Genomic DNA, 14,489 nt, shown 5'->3' on the forward strand with positions numbered 1-14,489 from the left:
TTGCAGTTGTTTGATGGTGTGTTTCTAAAAACTTGCAAAATAAAATGCGTTGTTCAAGTGGAGGTATTTTTTTCAGGATTTAATTCAGTTTACGTGTCTTTGGGAAAAAAGAATATACAGTAGCAGCATATTTCACCGGCGTTTTCCCCCGGGTGAAATTGCACGTGGACTTTTGGTGTCTTCCTTTTGGCCCAGATTGGCTTTTGGCTTGCTGCTTTTTCGTAGCTTTATTGTTGTGAATCTTGAAAGTAAAAGTGAAAAGCGATATTTTGCTAGTTAACTTAATGGAAACAAAGTATCCTGTTCTTACTGGTGGCAGTGTGTCTGTGTATCTGAGAAGGGAGCTATATGTGTGGCATCTTGGATCTCTTATTTTCCTCTGCTTACATGAATGCCCTGATTCTATGTCAAGACTCAGAAGCTCTGATTATGCTCAATTCTTCTCTTTACTTCTCGAGCAGCAATCACCAAATAAACATTATGAAAACAACAAACTAACAATGAACTATCATTCCCAATAACCAAAGTGAACTTGTTATTTGTTTTTCATAGGTCTGTTTTAACACGTCTTTTCCAGTCCAATCACATTAAACCTTTCTCCATAAACACTGACAACTTCCATGCTTCTTCCTCTTTCTTTGCTGCTCGATCAGCTGAGCTAAGTGTCTTTTATAATTATTTTATTAAGCTGTGAATGTGATTAAGTTGGTGTGCGTGAATGCAATTAGTTACTGAATGCGAAGCGCACGATAAGGGAGACATTTGGGGGGGGCGTATCTGCATTAGTGTTGGTGAACGCGACAGGGCTTAAGGCTCCGGTGTTGTGAGCCTTGATAAGAGGCACTGCCACACAGTTCGTGCCAGGTGCGACAGGGCCTCAAAGGTTGCAGCGTCATTGCAAACTTCTGTGGCTGAGTATCAGGAGCTCGGTAGACATGCTGACATATTTACATATATACATATTTTAAAGATATGATACACGTTCATCAGATAATGCTGACAGACACAAGGCTGCAGGAAGCTACTGCTTCCAGGGAGCACGGCAACACTAAGCTAGACATACGGCACCTGGTGGTCAAAGAGTAGCACCGCAGTTACAATCCCTGCAGCTTCAAGAAAAATTGACGGGCACAGTCCCAAGAAAAACTGTTCAGGGTCCATTATCTGCCATAAGGAGGAGGTGAGGCTCATTTTATGTTATAAATATAAAGACTGGCACAGTGCCATGGTAAGACTGAGAAAGTGTGAGTAGACCCGCCTAGCTACGTAGAAAAGTGTCTATTTGATGGGGGCATCCCAAGATAACTGCACAGATAAAACATACTGCACAACAGCAATAATGAGTGGATACTCTGGAGGACTCGGAGGGACCCCACGTAAGTGGGTTAAGAATGAGTTTGGCGGAACAGAGAATGCCGACTGCCGGCAAGCGTCACAGGAGAGAGAAAAGGGGCATAATGGAGGACCTGGTAGCTTTATCTCAGAGCATGACAGATCTGAGTAAAGCATGCAGGGATAAAGGGGAAAGAAAGAAGACCTGCAGGGCACATAGTGCCCAGACCCCCTGTGTTTGCCACAGAGGTACAAGAGTGGCAAGAGGAAGGCGAGGTCGCGAGACAAATGCGATTTATAGCTCAGATGGCACATCTGACGAAGACTGCAGGAGTAGTAGAAAATCAGGCGACCACAGCTCGTCCGAATTTCAGACCTCCTCAGCAAGTCAAGGGCGAGAGCCCAGAAACAAGAAGGGCAGAAAGGAAGATGAGGGACCACGAGGAGATGAATTTGACCTGGATGAGCTACTGCACCCAAGGTCAACTGAATGGGACTCCCCAGAGAATATAGCAGAATACCTAAGAAAAAGGCTTAGAGCGCCACTAAGCAAACAAGCCAGAAATAAATTGAGGTCTGAATGCCCCAGACCCAGGGTACCAGATGGGGTGGCGGAAACACCAGAGATTGATGAAAGGATGCTAACATTCCTGGGAAGGTATGGCAGAGATGTGAAAAAGGGCATAGACCGGTCTTGGAGATCCTACCAAGATAAATTATTGGATATGGCAACTTGCGGAGGAGGCCAAGCAGAAGAAAGAAACCATTGACCCAGAGATAACTGCAGACTGGGCCCAGAGGACAATATGCCTGCTGGGTAGTATAAATACTGCAAAAGCAACAGAAGGGAGATCCATCTTGATAATGATGGACTCGAAATTAGGAGAAATGGCCACATCGGAACAAGCTGCGGCGGCCAAAGGAAAATTATTTGGAGAGTCTTTTATAAAAGACATGGCTAAGTTCACCAATACATATGCATCCATGGAGAAGGCGCAAGCTTCCTTCCAAAAATCTTTTTGAGTGAAGTTTTTTGACAAGGCTGGAAGAGGAAAGGGCAGCTCGGCCATCCGCTACCAGTACCATAGGTCCTACCGTGACCGATATCATTGGAGGGAACAAGAGGACCGAAGGGCAAACCCTTTCGTCCCTTGCAGAGTTGGAGGCTGGAGAGGCAGCGGAAGACAGCAGTATCAAAATGCCACAGGTGAGAGGACAAAGCGCGCTAGCGAAAGAGTTGGAAGCGGGCATACCTCCAGTAGCAGGGAGAGTGAGGCTGTACGTGCAAGTTGGGTAGAAATATGCTTGGGTACTTCAGACAGTTCAGGGTTTTCAGTTAGAATTCTGGCAAGAACCAATGCAGGAAGTTATACCCAAACAGATGAGGTTCAGCAGGGAAGACGAAGCACTGCTAGACCGAGAAGTAGAGCTGCTGAAAATAAAAAGGCAATCAGCGCAGCTAGAGAGGGACAGAAACGTTTTTTTAAGCAACCTGTTTTTAGTGAAAGGCAAGCACAAAGTCAGACCCTGATAAACCTCAGAGAATTCATTTCTCAAATACAGACACTTCAAAATGGAAGAAATTCACCTACTGAGGGACATCCTACAGAGAGGGGATTGGTTAGCGAGGATAGACCTCAGGGACTCCTACCTGACAATACCGATCCATCAGAGGAGACTACTACAGTTCCTCTGGAAAGGAGAGAAATGGGAATTTGTGAGCTTGCCGTTTGGACTGACGTCAGCGCCCTGGTGCTTACCAAGCTGTTGAAACCAGTGGTAGGACGCCTCCGAGAACAGGGATGTGCCAGGACAGGGAGACTCTGGTAAAACAGATCCAGAGAACAACCAATTTATTGCAGCAGTTAGGCTTCCCAATAAACTGGGAGAAGTCGGAACTAGTTCCAGCCCAGTCGATAGAATTTTTGGTGTTCATCCTAGAGACAGTACAGGGCACCCTCCGATTACCTTTGGGGAAGGTGAACTCCATCAAGAAAGAAATAAAGAACTTGATGACAAGGCAGATGATTTCTCTGAGGGAGATAGCCAGGCTGGTTGGCCGACTGTCATCTTCGATACAGCCAATTTTTCCAGGACTACTGTATTACAGAGCGTTGCAGAGGTTGAAACTAGAACATATTAGGAAGTTTCTTACGAACAGAAAGTGCCCATTTCTCAGGAAGCGAGAACGGAACTAAAATGGTGTTGTTACCACATGGAGGCATGGAATGGCAGGGCGATATATGGATCCTCCCCGGACCTGGTAATAGAATCGGAAGCCCGCCACTGGGGCTGGGGGGCCAAGTGCGGCGAACAGCTGACCGGGGGGAGATGGTCGAGCGAGGAATTAGGCCTCCATATCAACTGTCTTGAACTGTTAGCGGTATCCTTTGCTGGACTCAGGAAGGAGCGAGATGTGCCCTCCTGCTCAAGATGGACAATGTCTCAGCAGTCGGGTACATAAACCGACTAGGAGAGACGAGATCCAAGATGCTAACGGAGATAGCCAAGGAATTTTGGCACCTATGTCTTCAGAGAGGAGTCAGCGTGACGGCGGAGCACCTGCCAGGGGAACAGAACCAGGTTGCACACTGGAATTCGAGACACCTGAGGGACTCCAGCGATTGGCAGCTGGAGGAATCGGTATTCCAGGAGATCGGGCATCAGAGAGGTCTGTGTCAGACGGATCTGTTCGTTCCGGGTTTGGGGACCAGCGAAGGAATACGCATTCCCGCCAATCGCCCTATTAGCACAAACTGTGGCACAGATCAGGAGACAGGAAGCAACAGTGAATTTAATGACAGCCGATTGGAGGGTCAAGCATGGTTCCCAGACCTACTGGAGGTGACTTACCACTGTCCAATTCTATTGCCACATAGACAGGACATAGTCCTGGGCCTAGCTGGAGAACTTCTCCCGCTGGTTCAAACAGGGAACCTGAACCTGATAGCATGGGTGATTTCAGGAGATCCTGGGCCAAGCCAGGTCTTTCGGAAACAGCTCAAGAGTTTATCAAAGAATCATGGGGACCGGCCACCGGGAAGGCTTACAGAGTGGCATGGTGAAAATGGAGTAATTGGTGCATGGAGAGGGAGGTTAATCCCATACGAACAGATGTGATTTGCGTGGTGAATTTTCTAGCAGGGTAGGCAGCACAGGCTAAGGCATATAGAACAAATAACACATACAGGTCAGCGATATCTGCAGGGCATGAGTACATAGAAGGAAAACGAGTGGGCGAACACCCATTGATCTGTAGATTACTGAAGGGAGTCGGGTGCATGAGACCACCGACACCAAGATATTCACACCTCTGGGACGCGAGTGTGGTCTTGAGGATTTTTGAGTCCTGGCCGGACACCTATCTAGGAAAGCTCTTTGGGCGAAACTAACTGCATCTCAAGAGATTGTCAGAGGTCAAGGCATTAGAGACAGACGGAAAATCCTTTTCTCCTACAGGTGTTATATTTTACATTGAAAAAAAGGACAAAGATGGAGATTAAGACTGTAGAGTACATGGCTTTACCTGAAAGGCCCAGGTTATGCCCAGTTAGGTGTCTGAAAGCTTATGAGGCCATGGCAGATCGGGTGAGACCCGCAGGTGAATCTCAGCTGTCCATTGCGGTGAGAAAGCCCTTTAAAGCAGTAGCGACAGCCACATTAGCTAAAATGGTGAGATGGTGCACGGCAGAAGCAGGCATTGACGTAGGTCAGTTTTGAGCACATTCAACTAGAGGTGCTATGGCGTCTTCAGTTTTTATGCTAGGGGCTCGCCTCGAAGATATCTTGAAGGCTGCAGACTGGTCAAACGAAACGACGTTTAAGAATTTCTATTTTAGACCAGATAGTCGTTGGTGGTAAGTAAGCTTTAAACTAGCATAATCAGAGCCTCTGAGTCTTCACATAGAATACAGATTTTCAACACATTCGTTACAGAAAGTCATGATTCTTCCACCCATTCAATCGCTGTAATGTATGAATGATAACGAGACGTATATCAAAAGATGGTTGTCATTTTGGAAATGTTATGTATTGTTAATATTATGCGATTGTCCACCTGTTCAGGAAGAGTTGTTTCATTGAGTTTTATATTTTTTGACGAGGACAGAGAATGTTTATTTGGTTATTGCTGCTCGAGAAGTAAAGAAAAGAATTGAGCAAAATCTTTCACCTCCAAGTCTTTAATAGAATCATGACTTTCTGTAACAAAAGTGTTGAAAATCTGTATTACTCTTCGTGCCTATTCTGAACTACTGATAAAAGTGTAGAAAGCGGAAGTCTTCCAGTTTCCAGCACCACCATTTTGAAGTGGATGGAAGGGTGTGCAGGGAGCTTCCTGCAGCAATCTTGGCCATGTCGTGCATCACGGTATCTCTTTGTAACATCCAAGCCTTGGTGATTTGCATAAAAGCTACCAGCCATTTGGGAACATAAGCATGCCCCCAATTTTTTTTATTTTAAACATGTGTATGATGGTGATTCGGCAACACCCTCTTTTAAGCGAGAAATGGATTTGGACATTGGTCTTTTGATTGGTCACATTACTCCGCCTAACAAAAACATGTCGTAAATTGCAAGACCTATATATATGAAATTGGACAAATTCTGTACAGTAAGATGCTTTGGCTGAGTTCCCTAGACGGGGGAGCTCCCGCCCCCTGCACACTATACTGGGCTAGTCCCGAAAATAATATCTTTTTATTCCAATAAATTGTGTCTGTCTTCAATAATAATCACAGATTAACACTTAATAGTGAAGAAAACATTTCATACATTTCACCAAACTGGTCAATACAAAAGTGATTTTTAATAAAGTAGATGACCTGATCAATCATCAAATAGGGGAGGATAGGTCCCAATGCATTTCGAGAAGTTCTCTCTTCATCAGGGGGTTTCTTGTTATAATATTTCTGCAAACATACCTAAGTACCGCACAGACCAAAAAGCATACTGTCCGCACACCCCAGCACTGTATCTTTTCCCCACAACAGGCAATTTCCCCCTTTTTAGTTAATACCTGTACTGACAATACTTTACCGAAGTAACCATCTCTCTGGCCATCAATATTCATGCAGTAGTGACCAAGTGGTTTTGGGGCCTCCCAGGTGAATGCACTTTAAGTATCCTGACTGGGTGTTCCTGTGTACCTGCCCATAAAGCTGCTGTTCTTATGAAGTATTTACTTCCATATACAGGGTTAGACATTGAGGGGAGGTGGGGGCTATTTAGCTCCTGCTTGTTGCTTAGAAAAGCCTAGTTAGCTTGACACCAACAGCTAACAGAGTGACTTTTGGCTCCTCAGACCAACTGATGCAGAACAAACACACCTATACATAATATAAATGTAACTCTGTTTATTTGGAACAAACTATAAATAAACTTTAGAACACACTTTTCTATGACATTTAAAGCATGATGGATCATAAATGAGGGACAAAATGATGTGTTTTTATGTTGGAAGTTAGATTTGCACAACAATCTTCACTAGCTCCTGGATCTCCAGTGGTTTCTCCCGGTTGCCGGTTTATGCTGGAAACCCAGGAGCTGGTTTTAGCTCCTGCTTGTCTATCCAATCTCAATTTTGGTCCCTGATATCCCTCCACTGAGGGATGCGTCATGCTGATGGAAGATGTGATCCATCTGTATCAGCAGATTACGCTGTTCCGCTCGCCCCTGAAACCCAAAAGACGTAAACCAGATATCCACATCTCAATACCAGAAGTTCTGAACAAGACCATGCCCTCCCTACTAACATCCAGATTGTGTCCCATATAGGATTTTCAGGAGTGAGTATTGTACTCGCGATTTTATTTTAAATTGGAGAATAAATCCAAATTCAAGAGCGTAAAACTGCGATTTCTACTTCGGAAGACAGTAAAAAGTATCTGCCATCCATCCAATGCAAGTTAAAACCGTTTTTAACCGAAACAAAACAGTTGTATATCAAAGTTCTCTGGCTCCAAATTATTACACTTGAGAATAGTATCTCTAACAGAATAACTTGTAGGTGCCTGGTACCCAGCTTCTTCTTTAAGATATGTGGAAACAGGCATTCTGTTCAGAACTACTGCAGATACTGAATTAGAAACCAGGAAGTTTCATCTGATATTTATGAATCAAGTCTCTACCTCTACCTGAATTACTTTTCTACCTCTTGCGCCTACTCTTGCTGCTTGGCATTACCTATGTTTTTGTGGCCTCTAATCACGCTTTTACTCTTCTCTCCTTTCCGTTTCTACCCTAGTTTCCATTGTGTCTCACTTTCTGGTGCTCTGCATTCTTGTGTTCAGTGTTGCTGTGACAATTGTTGTGGTCTTTTATCCTGTGTCGGTCTGCCTGTGCATCCTATTATTGCTGTATCTCTCTCCTGTTCACCCCATTGCCTCTGTTTCTCGCATGTCCTTATAGGTATCTCTCCTCTCCCATTTTCACTGTTGCGCTCTTTGTTGATCTTTATTGCACTATCTGTTCCTTTCTGTTATTTGCCTTCCTTTATTTTGCCTCACTTTTGCCATTTCCATCTCTCCCAGCTGCTGTTGATTGGGTTCCTTAAGGTCCTGCCTCCCAATGTCTCTTCATCTGCTTCTATGCCTCACTCCTATTTGCTGATCGTTTCCTTCTCTTGTTATTTATCTCTGTTTCCCTACACTTACTTTCTTCTGCCTTCTATAGTTCACTGGTCTTCCTGTTGTTACTCTAACGTCTGCTTTGGCACATCTATTACGTTCTGAGTACGCCAACAACTTTTTTTTTTTTCTTTTTTTTGCCCTGTTTATCTTGGGTTCAAAGTTCTTTCTCCTCTCTTGTTCTTATTTGGTTATTGCCAACGCAATAATACACAGTAAAAAACCTGAAAATGAATTTCCAGTTACAAATCTAGGTCATCTAGAAAATCATGGGTTCCTTTTACATTTATGCAACCTGTTTTTGGGGCTTTGGCTAGAAAATTGGAGGTTTGCTGCAGCGTAATCTGCATTTGCTCCCATGCAGATGCTTTACCTGCGATGCATGCCATTGCAAGTCTATCGGCATTGATGAGACTTTTGTTCTGAACCATTGAACATTTAGCAGTCCTGTTGATAAGTCGAAAGCTAAGTCATCTCTGCGCTAATTCAAACATGTCTGCTCTGCATTGTAAATGAAGGCCTCCACTGCAGGGGCATTAACTCACTGAGATATGAACAAGATTAGACCGAGCAGGTAAACACTGTTTTATGCAGCAGGACTCTCAACCAATTGAGCTAAATATCCTGACGTGTTAATACATTTGAAAGTACGATGGGGATGGGGCACTGGCAGTCTAATTTAAGATTTGCGTAATGTGACTGGCTCAAGCCATGCTCTCTTCTCTGCCTGTTTGACTATCCTGCACATGAATCGGATTTATCACAAGGATGATGCCTTTTGAAATGTGATAGGTTTTTGTTGTTAGAAATAATTTGTCAGGTGTGAACACAACCATTGTTGCTCAAATGGTACTTGTGTATAAAAAAAAAAAAAATCGTTATACACTGAGTGCTGGGGAAAAGAAACCACTCCTGGAGCCTGGTTGTTTAAACTATATACGGAAAGTTGCCATAGAAGGACTTCCACAGTCTTCTACCCTGCTCTTCAAAGCATACATGTCCAAAACTGGAGTAGTCGAGAACATATTGTAACATTTATTGGTTAACATGAAATGAATCATCGGAAAATACATAAATTACTTCCAAAATAGACCAACTACATTAATATTCATGCACATTAAAACAACAATATTCTAATAACATCAGTTTTCACCACTCTAACTAGAATAGATTAGTTTAATTTTGGTTTCTTCAAACTTGAGGTCTTGATTTCACCTTTACACATTTCGGTTTAAGGATCCTTCTTCAGGAATGAACCCAAAACCTTTCCTCTGTAAAAACAATTTTGAAACAACTGTATAGATTTGAACTCCCATTATATCATTTGGTCAGATCAAGGGTAATTTAACTGATATTCACACAATTTTCAACAGACTCATGTGGATTTTACTTAAGAGAAAATATTCACTTCATATCCTTATTATTAAAAAATGTTGCAGGCTGGTCATAAACTATAGACAATTATCTGTTTAAGATTTATACACAAAGGATAAGTTAGTTTTGACAAAACTAATATTCTTTCTCTTAGTAAAATTCTTATGTACTTGCATTTGTCCAAATGGCAAAGTTAGTTTTTTTGTTAAGACCGTATTCTTTTAATATGGGTCTTTCTATTAATTTTGACCCATGCTCACATACTTAATGTCGGGGATGAACTTGTACCTTTCTACTCAAAGTAAGCCCACCTCTCAAGAAGTGAGTGCATGTTTGTCAGTAAAGCAAGTTTATTGTATACAAAATCTGCAAGGGGCTAGACGGCTTCTTAGAGACTGAAACAGCACGATTCCTCTCAAACCACACAAGTTGCACCTTTTATATACATTGTTGTAACCCCACATATTTCGTTACACATTCACCCTCCCACCCCCAAATATGATTGACTAACCCTATACAAGGAAATGTAATCCCCCTAAGTTCCCACAGTCTTATTGGACACCTTAACACCATCCCCTTCAGCATACAGTTACAATCGCTCATATTTACACGTACAACCCCCTTTGGGCTCTTTCCATAGTTGATCATGGCATCAGCACATAATTACTTATTCACCTACAACAATCCTAATTTACCTCAAGTTCCATCTTGTCAGGGACCTCTAAACCCTGGGTGTGATGCACAAGAACTCTTCATCAATATGAGGAGGGAGAGAAATAAGTTTGGACCAGCAATAACTATCTTATCTACCCAGACTTACTGGTGTCCCTAATATTTCTCATTTCATGATCTATTGCAACTGCCATTTCAGCCCACATGGCTTATGGGCACATCCTGGGCATCTTCGTGAGAACCTAATTGAAATCCATAAACCATTTGGCACCTCTTGCACCTGGTTTATTAACTCGCCCCTGACATATTGCCGGACATCCCTGTTCATGGAATAACAAGCTCCCATGTTCTCAGGAAGAGTATATCCCTTATCCACAACAGCACCGAGTCATAAATCTATGACCCACTAGCACCTAATTTTGTCCTGACTTCAAATTACCTTTTTGATACTATCACAGCTGGCCAAATGCAGTTAGCTGCCTTCCTCCTCCCCTTGACCCCGGTCACCTAACTCTCCTGGTCACATAAAGTTAATCTCACCAGCTCAGACTTCTGCAGCCTCCTCAAACTCCAGCTTTGAGGGCCTTTCGGTGTATAACCTTCCCATGTATTCAACAGGCACCCCCCCGTCCCAAACCCATCTCCCTTAAACCCCCGCCCCCGTATTGTATATATTCAGTGTGTGTGTGTTCAGGACTACTGCATCCCCCCCCGTAATGGCTTCCATAACCGCAGATTTCCCCTTTTGCATGTGCATCTAAAGCTCATTGCTTTCCAACTTTAGGCGCTACGTGCACGTCACACAACTACATTGTATTCTCACTGTATCCACATGATTGTAATTCTATTGCTATGTGTATGCTGCTACGTGTATGCACATTTAAAATGTATCAACCTATAAACAAAATAACACTAATGGTAACACTCATCCCATTCTCATTAACTGCAACATTGCCCTAACATCGCATCTACCTCAGTCACCAATGTGGCACTCATAATATGAATGTTTTCTTTCACATTGAGACAACCATCAGCCATTACAACATTCCCACGTGTAGTTAATTTGTCAACTAATAAACCCCTTCCTTTGTTTTTACAACATCTCCTCTGGGAATAAAAACCCTACAAACCTCTCTCATGCTAGTCCCATTATGGGCATACTTCTCAGTTGAACAAAACCAATCCGTACGCCCACCATTTCACTGCTCCGCACAATCATCCCGATCTGGTGGAGGACATAAGACATTACCTGAGGTCCCAACCAACCCTGGATTAATTTCCAATTCAGTCTGAGTACCTATTTGATGTGAAATGGCAGGGCCCTAGTCTTGGACAGTTGCAGAGTCCTCCTGGCAGCTGCTTTCAGTATCTTAGCAGAACAGCATGTTAAGAGCATCTGACTGGTACAAATAATAATGAGCAGAAAACCATAAATCCGCATAAGGATCTTCAGCTATGCTCCTCCCAGGAAGGTGCCAAAGAAAAGAGTCCAACTAAGAGTCATTCGTAATTCCTGCCTCTTTCTCTGTGACCATCCTATGTTTATGCAATGCAGCAATTGTCTGTGTTAGTCCCATTCTCCGAGGTGGCACAAAGGTGTAACATGTGCTCCTTATTTTCTGTCAAACACCCCCTCCATGGCTGTCGCGAGGTCAAGTGTGTACCTGTTTTTGCAGAGTCATGAGCCTTAAGGCCAGCAGTTCTTCCTTTTCATAGCACTGAAAGCTGATTCTGGAGTTAACAAACAATAAAAGGTCACAGCAAGTACCCTGGAGCCACTTCGCATTAGCGATAGCTTGAACACTGGCATTCAAAAGAGAAGAAAAGACTTTCAGTTCTTCTAAACAGTCTATATTGTTGAGGCATGTTCATCAGGGCTTATGTAAATGTTGTAGATGTAGTTTGACTTCTTAGTCCGAATCAAGGGTGCCACTTTCTCGCGTCCGGACAGTGTCAATAGATTGCTCATATTTGATGAAACAAGAGATCCAAGGGGCAGAGGGGACAACATTGGCACAGATGTGGCTTTAGGCATCGGGCTGGCAAGTATCAAATGTTTTTCAGGCACAATGAGAACATGCATGTACAGTGCAGTGAGACTGCACACCCCTCAGCAGCCTGTAGGTAATTGCCAGCAAGAGAACTGCCCACAAGACCAGGACACATCAAGTAATGCAGATGTTCCTCCAGCTAAATCAGCAATGCAAAGTGTACGACTGCAGTTGCCATTTGTGCTAACGTGGACCATGCTGTTGCCCTACAAGTGCAGAGAAAAACGTACAAGTAACTGGATCTTAACAAGACTCTATGGCTCCTTGAGCTACGTTCAAATAGTGATTCCAGACTTTTCCACAATTGTCCATTAATCTGTGCCACTTCTTCTTTCGAAAATCCCCTCATTTCTTCAGCTCTGCAAATCTTCGCCCCATGCTGCCATCAATTGTTTGTAACCATAGACCCTTCCAAATTTAAGTGCACTCTCTGCGTACAGCGTATATTCGTGGGCTCTTTACGATCTTTTTCTGAACACTCCTTATCAATGGGTATGACGGAAGCTGTAACGGATTTCCCTTGGAACTGCCATCGAACCCTGCACAAGGCTAGATGCAACACACAGTGCTACCTTTGACTCTACTTCATAAGGAATGAACACTCTAGGGACACAAGAAGCATGGGGAATAAAAGAGCAGATGTAACTCTGCAGATCTCTCTCTCCCCAACCTGCTCATACGCCTGTACCAGATATTATCAGCTGCAAAGCCAAGCGCATCTGCTATTTGATCTGAATCTACTTTAAATTTTTTGTGATCTAGATAACCTCATCAAACCCTACATCACTAGACAAATAAAAACTACTCACATTTACGTTGTTTGCTGCACCTAAAAAGGATGTCCGGAAAAGGAAAAAAGGCTTCTATGTGAAATGTCTGCTTTTTAAAGGCTGTACGTAAAAGACTGATTCGTCGATTTTGTGCAGCCCTCAAAAAGCATATGCCCACAGTTTTTCTTTTAATTCGGGTGGGTTTCCCTGTCGCCTCCACCCCCCAAGCTCTTTGTCTTTCTCTCCTGGCCCTCCCACGACTACTTTGTCTCACCGGGCCTGTCGGCCCCTGCGGGCACTCGTGTGTGTCACAGGGACTGACAATCCGATTTAGAACTTTACCAAAAAAAGAGGAAATCAAACTTCCCAACACTCATTCTGGATGCAAATTTAATATTTACAAAGTCCCTGTCTTTATTCGTCCAACCTTCTCTCCTAGAATGAACTACAAAACCTAGGGCATACTTTTAGACCTGTGCTGGCGGAGAGGCGCTGGTATCCCTCTGCATATTACTGATGTGGATCCACCTCGCAGAAGTCGGTCATGAATATCGCACAATAAGGCCCATTGAAATGCCTTTCGGGCTAACATCAGACAAAGGAGCAAACAAAAACCAGGTCCCCCGGTACAAGCTGTGGCCGATGTAGATCTTTGCCCCCTTGAACGTTTCCTTCCGTAGATTGCTGATGAAGAAACACAACCTGTGAAGATGTGTGACACTTTTGGTAAAACCGCAAAGATATTCCATAAACTCCTCACCAAGGATTTCTGCTGACTTGTGGGCATCTGATACTGTGCGTGCAGGCGAAGTGGTGTGTGCAGTCTCCGCCCTGTGACTATCTCATGTGAATTGTGATGGGACGCCTTCTGTGGCTGATTCCTTAAGGCCAAAGGAAGGTAGTACATCCAATTCTTTTTTTCAGATAATTACAAAGCTTGGACAATCAAACTTTTAGAACAGTCCACAATCCTGTTAGCATGAGGGTGGCACAGTGAACACAACCTGTGCTTGTCCCCCCCAAGAGCGAAGTGATCTCTGAAAACAAGGCATTAAAGAAGTGGGTACCATTATCAGACTTCAGAACCTCACAAATTAGCTACGGTGGAAACACGTTGCGCATCAAATTTGCTGCAGACTTAGCATCAGGGTGTACACAGGGACCAGCCTCGAACCATCAGGGAAAATGGGCAAACCACAGCAATAAGATTACTACACCTCTGTATCATGTCCACAAAGTCTATGTGGAGCTGCTGTAAGGGCACAGAAGGTCGAGGCAAAGTTCCTCTTATTGTTTTCATAGTGTTTCCCCTCTTTGCCCAGAGATCTTTGTATCTCCACAATTTGAAGTAAATGGTGTTGGGGTGGTCAATATAGGTCCCAATGAGAAAGAGGGGTTTGAGTTGCACGCGCCAATTTGGTGACTGGGGTGACAGCGATGTTGACATGATGTTGCAATTTGTACTGTATCTAGTTTAGTTAATAAGGAAGGGATGAGTGTTAGTTTTAGTGTTACTTTGTGTTTAAGTTGATACATTTTAGATTTGCACGCATGCAGCAAGATGTCAAATCTGCCGATGCATATAAACAGTGAGGGTGCGTGGTGTGCCACTGTTAGGGAGAATTCTCATTTATGGCTAATTTCTCTCACCTAGTGAGTGCCCC

The 14,489-nt window shown here is 43.5% G+C and overlaps 1 protein-coding gene across 1 annotated transcript in view; it reads left to right on the top strand.

Annotated features, from left to right (window-relative positions):
• POP4 (POP4 homolog, ribonuclease P/MRP subunit) overlaps positions 1–14,489 on the top strand; it is a 298,865-nt gene that overhangs the window by 374 nt on the left and 284,002 nt on the right. The window lies entirely within an intron of this gene.

This window comes from Ambystoma mexicanum, chromosome 1p (genome assembly GCF_040938575.1).
Source record: "Ambystoma mexicanum isolate Mex_15411 chromosome 1p, UKY_AmexF1_1, whole genome shotgun sequence".
NCBI classification, from domain to species: Eukaryota; Metazoa; Chordata; class Amphibia; order Caudata; family Ambystomatidae; genus Ambystoma; species Ambystoma mexicanum.